Source organism: Ostrinia furnacalis, unplaced genomic scaffold, assembly GCF_004193835.3.
Source record: "Ostrinia furnacalis isolate ACB-3 unplaced genomic scaffold, ASM419383v2 OfSCF0447, whole genome shotgun sequence".
Classification (NCBI taxonomy): Eukaryota; Metazoa; Arthropoda; class Insecta; order Lepidoptera; family Crambidae; genus Ostrinia; species Ostrinia furnacalis.
The window spans coordinates 179,705-187,685 of NW_021130686.1; positions in this window are offsets into that span (position 1 = coordinate 179,705).

Below are 7,981 nucleotides of genomic sequence, written 5' to 3' on the forward strand. Positions count from 1 at the left end.
AGCGATTTGCGATCACATTTATAACGTGATAACGCATTTCAGTGATATTGCTATTACTTGCCATCTAGTATGATATCTCTTTAATCTTATAACCTTCGTCATCATCAATTCGACACAACACCTTAATTTCGAACTCCTCCTATGTTCTTCTGATTAATTTCGTTGCGGGTCCAATGACAGTTTAACTTTCCCCCGGGACAAACTTGACCTTCATTGGTTGGGTTTTTGTGGCGGTCAAGCTGTAGATCCTGGCTACACAGGAGTTGCAGTGGTGGGAACGAGAGGTGGGAATAGTCCCGATCATCAATTCGATTATCTATCTTTCGATTTCATATTCTGTCTTAGTTATCTATTTAAATTTCTCCTTTGCAAAATGTCACACCCGTGATCGTTAAAATAGTAAGTGTAAAACTTAATTTTCATTCGAAAAGTTCTGTTTCCATAATATTTCACCTGAATTTCTCAAGAATCGCCCACAGACGCATTCTAAGATGAATCAAATACACACATCTAATAAAAGTAATAAATAATTTCTTTGCCATCAATCAACATATTTCTCCTTAATTGGCAAACGTGATTTAAAGTAGCCATCAAATACACAAACTTTTTCAAATACATCGATCATATTAAAATTTCAGCGTTTCGCGTGGGCGGGCGAATCGGACGAGGAAAAACTTCGCAACAGTTAATTATATCCGAAGAAGTGATATCTGTGAAAAAGAGAGTTTCGGTAAACACGGCCAAGTTTAAATTGGATCTGCCCTGGACGTAAGAATTTCATTCTTTTATTCCAAGCCTTTGTGACGGACTTATTACATGGAATTACTTATGGACGGGAACGGAATATTGCGCGGAATTCAGATCGCTTATTTTGATGCGGAAAGTGATAAGTAGGTTTATTAAAATGGAGTTTCACACCTTGGATTAATTGTTTTTATTTACAGCTAATTTATTTCTTGACATTAGTCTACTGGCAAAGATTTCACTGGTTGTATGCTCATGGATACAAGTAGCAGGTGATAGTGCAAGATTCTAAAATGTGACTGTGCTGCCCAACTGTCATTAAATTACTATCTAGAGTAGATCACTTAATCAATTGCTGCTATTAGGTATTATATATTGTAGTTAATCACTTAAGTAATTACAACTATGATACTTATGTGATAACACTGTATACAGAACAGAACCTATCTTTTAAAAATGGCCCTATTTATAATTAAAGTAAGGGAGTGGGGACCAATGAAAAGAAAATACCCAATAAAAAAATAAGCAAACTGTATTGCTATTTGCAATATGTTTTAACATACAACCGCCGGGTAAACTAAGACATCTCAAGTTTGTATGCTAGATCTAGTGTTGGACGAGGATTGATGTAAGTTCGCAGTATCGCGTATAGTTCGATCGCGGCCGCGAACTTCGCCGATTTGTATGGAGTCGCTGTATTAGCTGCAGCGGCGCGGAACTGCACTGGGGAGTATGCAGTAGGCGTGATCTGTGAGAACTATTTGAAGTAAAGTAAAGGTGCCTGGATGCGAGCGACGCACAACCGGCCTTTGTGGAAATCCTTGTCCAGCAGTGGACGTCTTTCGGCTAAAACGAACGAACGAAAGGACAATAGTGAGGAATTAGTGAAAACGATCATATGCCACAATTTTATTAATAAAGGCAGGTACCGATCAAGCTCAGACGTGTGGTTACTTTTAAAGTTGAGAATATTGTAAGTAATTTTGCGCCACGATGTCTTTCTTTCAATATGTCTTAGGATTACTATAAAATATGCGTCTTTTTGGCGATTCCTAGTTATGCGTTTAGCGATCTTTAGAGGATCTTAGTAGCGATCTTTGAAAATTTTCTAACTGTGTAGCTTATCAAAAATAATACTTAGGTAGGTAAAGGTCCGCTTTATTTGGGACTAGGTACATAAGTCTGTTCTACATTGATAAGTTAGAGAAATTGCAGATAATAAACTCTCCTTAACCCTTCTGTTTCTCGTCCCAATATGTCCGAACTCGCGCCGAAGTGCACCCGCTCCAAACTGCTAGGATCCGAATGTTTTATTTTCTTCAGCTAACAAGCCACTCTTTTGTCGCGCTTTCCGTAAATGGGAAATTAGAAAACAAAGTTTGAAACTATCGAGTAGTTACTAGTTGTCACTGCGTTAGTTTGGCTGATACTCGAGAAACGGATTTCCGAGCTGAGTTCGTTACTTTGCCTCTTCTTCGATGCTACAGTCAAGTGGACCAATAGCAGCTGGAGCGCTTCAACAAATTGCTGGAAAAGTATTGTAAATTGGATGATTGTTGATTTGGTACCTACTTTTTTAATACAATGTAAAATAGTACGTGTAAAATATTTTGATTTGTTCATTGTGTTGGCTTATTAACTTATCACAGAAACCTACGACTGGTAAATAAATTAGATTTTATAAGGTATGTGACAAAAATACAATACCTACAGTTTGTATAGCGTTAATATTATCGCAATAAATTGTAGGTGTTTCCAAAAAAGTTCAAAAAATGTTACACAACTTTATTATGCGATCCTAAACCTAAAAACTAATTAAGAAGTAGACGTAGCTAACTATTTAACTAAATAATGACACACTGTTGAAATCACTGGATATAATTCAAAAGCTCTGCAAGACTAGGTAATATAATTACAAGTCTAGCATAATTAAGTCTGCAGTAACTCTGGATTCCGCGTGGCGACACCAGTGAGGAAGTCTTACATCAAGCGACGTCGTGTGACCAGGATCACCAGGAATGAAGTGACGAGTGGGAAAGCAAGTCTGAATGAAGATGTGGCATATTTATCAATAACAAGCACACAAGCCCAAAGCTACATTGGGATACCGTAGAACTTTTCCAGTGTAATACCAGTAATACGCAGTTACGGCCAGCGATTACCTACCTATGAGTCTTACTTATGTAATACTTCTTGCAGGTCCGAAGGGCAAATATCATGTTAATACTTTCGCTTGCAGATATTTCGATTCGAGTCGATAGTCAAACAGATTTTGATCTCAAAATACATTTTATCCTAGGACAAAATAATGAGGCAGAGTTATTTTATTGCGCAAAATGTCGGGTTCAATGATGGAAAAGGCAACAGGGAGGACTTTCATTTATATATCTGGATTTAAATTTGCTGTCTCTACCTACTCCTTTTACTTACCCACTTGAGTAGACTTGCACTTCTCTTATCTACTTGATAGATAACACTGAATACCTAAAAGATATTAAAATTCACAGTTAACGCGATTTTTGGCAGGTTAATCCTGTATTTAACTGGAATCTTCTTACACGCGGCAATACTATAATACCGAAGCTTCACAATCCGACCAGCATCAAATGATCTCGCGTTTGTGCCAGCAATTTTCCAGCTCACTAACGATGGTTCTCGTATTAACGAATGTTTGCAGTACAGTCCCATCTGACTAGGTCAAATTCACACGGGCGGGCTGTTAAGCTGAATGCAGCTAATTGTACTATGCCCACGGCAGGCGCGTATACAAAAGGATCACTGAGGCCACGTTTGTACACGCGCGGAACACAAAATAGTTTGTGGAATTCGATGCACGTTCATGTCTTCGCTAAGGTAGAGCCGTGTATTCCCGACTACTTAATGCAAAGTACGGAGTCGGGAACACACACCTTTTACAGGTTAATAATCAAAGGAGGTGCAAACCAAAGGACACAAAACTAACGGAAAGACGCTCACTCCAGTCAGCGCACATAAAAACGTGTCCTAACAAAAGTAAAGGCAACTGTTTCATGAAGGCTTATAGGTTGTAGGCGGTGCATTAAGGGCAGAGGCGTTTTAGTGATAAAATTCAGCAATTTGACTTGCTTAGGTAAGTACCTACTGAAAAGAACCTGTGGGCAGTGGGCACGGATTATTATCACCTTCAAAAGGCTAAAGGTACCATGTTTGTCCCATAATATCGATGCAATTGTTGGGAGATGTCCCCAGCCAAAACACATTATACTGCCGCAAAATACTGCTCTCTTCATTCCCCTTCTTTAGTTGGTTATCAGCGTGTTATGCCACATTAAATCCGTGCAAGACCGTCCCAAAAAATCAGTTCACATGGCTACCTTACTCGTGGCACGCTGTAAAGCCGGCACCACGTAATTCTGCAGATGCACCTGACCGTGTGTTCACAGCGCCAAATGATCTCGCGTTCCTACGCGCAATTTACTGGCTGACTAAACGACTGTCTTTGGCCGCGTAATCAACCTCAGATTTCATTTCGTCACGTCGACCAGAGTGGAAATGTGAATGGAATCGTATAAAAGTTAGATGCAGAGATTCACTACTAAGTTTTCATAGGTACTATCTTTTGATGGCGATTCGAATACGCAAACATTCGAAGTCGAAAGTTTTTCGTGCGAGTGGTACAGGCAAGGCCCAAAAAAATCTTTCTGCATATTTGTGACTTTAAATGATTGTTTTTATTATAGTGAGTTGCTTTACCTAATTTATCTAATGAGTAATGACGTTTAGTTGTGAATATTTTATTTACTCTACAAAAGTAGAGTATTGAGTATAGTTGCAAGCATACAAACATTAAGTAGTAAACTAATTTTGATCAGAGGTTTGAATCTATGCTTTAGTTTTTATTGTGTTTTCAGCTTATTTCATAATATCAATCAAGTAAAGCTTACCATAGAACACTAAGCAGTTTCCTTTATTAATTTGTGTAACCACAATGCTTTGTTTAATTAATTAGTATAAACAAATTGGTGCCATACCTAATTGACGAGTCTGCCGAAACTTTTCCCCGCGGCACGCGCTACAAATCCGTCCAACTTTGCCCATCTACAGTGCAGTGAATATTCCACTTCGCGTTATTTCCAAGTTGGCACCAATTGATATTACGCCGCCGGCGCCGTCGGAATTCCAAATTATACAAACATTCCGCAGTCGGGGGCTGAATGACGGCGCAGTTCCGCTTGCACCGCCAAGCCGGAGTAGTCGCCTGTTGCCGGCGAATTCTATTTGAGGATTTGTACTGATGTAGATTAGTGTTTTCATGCATGAATAGAGCTAGGCTGAATTACTTGAACTGAATACAAAGAGACTTTCAGCATGACCAAAATTTAGGCCTGAGAGCACGGGAATTGATTTATCAGAGCCAAGGTAGAATGGATAATTTTTCTTTGGGGCCTATAAGCGGTCTTTACAGGAACCACAGTTTGTTTAAATACACCTATTTAGATAAAAGTACGAGTATCCGTACATACAAAGTTGTACTGTACGACTTTGTTTGTAGGTAATGTAATGTACCGTACATTACATCTAAATCACTGCACGATGGGCTTAAATGGTGGTAGAGTAACATTGACGTGATATGAGTCTAGATTATTAAGATAAACTTTCTGCAAGTCTAGTCTTTTAGTCAAGTAAAGCTAGGTACACAATACACATTCGTCTTGTCTAACACTTTCTTAAGTTTTTATAACGACAATGTAGCAATATCTATTAGCTCTAAAGTAAGTATTAAGTTTTGAGCGATGTTATACCTATCTTCGAAGTTCCTCTAAGTTTATGTACATTAATATACATTAATAGCGTAACTTGGGAACATTATGCGAATCAACATGTTAGGCGAGCCGAGGGGAGAACGAAGTTATTAATTTGGAAATAGTTGCTTATTAGTTTAATATGAGGGGAAGACCCACTTACCTACATGTATTTCCGCGCCTAATTAAGTTTTTAAGGGGGTTAATTCCATAAAAGGCAAATTATATTTACTGAAGTTTCAAATAATTTACCCTATTCTGGATTAGACGTGCGCGCCGCCGCGGCGCGCCGCCGCCCCATAAGGAGTCAGCGCGCCGCCGCCGCCGCCGCCGGTAGTTTAAAATTCGCGCCGAGACAAAACCCGCAAGAGAGTACAAGTTTAAAATCAATCTAATGTAAAGCGGGCAGATATTGACAACCATCTTTGCCTAGGGCACGGTCTCCATAAACTTAGTTACGGTTGATGGAATAAAGAAAACACCCGAAGTTTTAAGTCTTGTGACGAAATGTAAGAAAATAGTAAAAACAGTCAGGTATCGTTTGCCAGAATTGGAGAAAGAGGCAGAAAATGAACAAAAGTTTTTAAGCTCTTTGGAGACTGTTTCTCAAGTGATAGAGGAAGATGAAAACGATCATGGATGCATTATTAGACTGTAGGTTTATGAAGCTTGGAGAAGTTGACCTCTATCTGACTGCTAACGAATTAACTCCAGCTGGCTTCTTGGCAGAATATACTAAAGAATTAATCCCTTACTACGAACATAATCAACCATTATTACACCAGTGTGGCTAGCACTAAAAAAATTTCGAGTTCGAATCGTTTGCGTATTCGAATCGCCATCAAAAGATTCAGTACGAAAACTACAACAGCGCCCTTGTGAACGTGTCGTAAAGTGAACTTAGTATGAGAAATGGTTTTTAGTTAGTATGTAGTTAGTTAGTTTTGCAGGGCAATCGAATACCGCACTTAGCCTCATGATTGGGCCATTGTGCGCGATTTGTGGTATATCTTCCTACTCCAACCACCCTAGATCCCCCAGAAGGCGAGCAGCCCGTCTAGGCTGCTACAGGCTTCCTGTAGCGACGATGGTGATCGAAGAAATTGAGCCCGTTGTTCTTCTACGCTGCTGCACTCCATGAGCACATGCTGCGGTGTTTCCTCTGCCTTCATGCACCCCCTGCACAGTGGGCTGTCTGTAACACCTATGTTGTGTAAGTGCTTGTTTAGCATACAGTGTCCGGTTATGACACTCAGGACCTTGCGGATGCTGTCCCTGTTTAGTCTGGTGAGGCTGCGGGAGAACTTTTTCGATACGTCCGGAACCGCATCTTTTGTTTGCCTGCATCCTTCGCTATTTTTCCATTCTGTGTGGTATTTTTCTTCTGTTTTGGAACGCAGTGAAACTTATTTTGAGAATCAAAATTGTTACGTTATGGTTTAATTCGAAGGTCGAGTATCGAATTTCGTCGAATACGCAAACGATTCGAAGACGAAAGTTGTTCATGCTAGAGGTACCAGGGTCACCAGGAAGAAGCTCGTTCGTTCGTTCGTTTCAGCCGATAGACGTCCACAGCTGGACAAAGGCATCCCCCAAGGATTTCCACAAAGACCGGTCCTGTGCCGCTCGCATCCAGGCACTTCCCGCGACCTTCACCAGAACGTCTTCCACCTAGTGGGAGGCCTGCCCACGCTACGTCCTCCGGCTCGTGGTCGCCACTCAAGAACTTTTCTCCCCAGCGGCCATCAGCTCTTCGAGCTATGTGCCCCGCCCACTGCCACTTGATTTTAGTGATCCTGCGAAACTTGAAGACGGGGACATCTTGTCCTACTGGCAAACCAGACAATCTGCCTACCCGCGTTTATCGTCATTAGCACAGGCTCTGTTATGCATTCCAGCAACCAGCACTCCGAGCGAAAGAGTGATTTCGGTTGCTGGATTGCTTTTAACAGCCAAAAGGTCCCGGCTGAGTCCATTTAGGATGAATAAAATATTTTTTGTGCACGACAACTATAAAAGTTGCAAACAAAATATTTCTGTCAAGAAAAGTAATTGAGTCATATTATTAGTTTACTTAATAAAGTTCTTTCGTTTAAGGGTGGTTTTTCATTATACGTCTTATTATGCAAAGTTGAAAAATCCCACGCCGCCGGCGTTACGCCGCCGCCGCCGTGGATTTTTTCGTGGCGCGCCGCCGCCCGATTTTTTTCGACCGGCGCGCACGTCTATTCTGGATGCTTGTTACTTTTATAAATGTTTTAATTCATTATAACTTAAGATTGAATTTTATTCCAATCTTGAGCATCGTATGGTATTAAGGGCAGCAAACCGGTGCGACGTACGAGGGCATAGGTGTAGACTTACTACCTCTGCCTAACAACGGCCACAACAATGGCGAAGAACGAAGTCCCGCCCGCATCATACGTCTGGCTTTTGATTGACTTTTGTCACCGTGA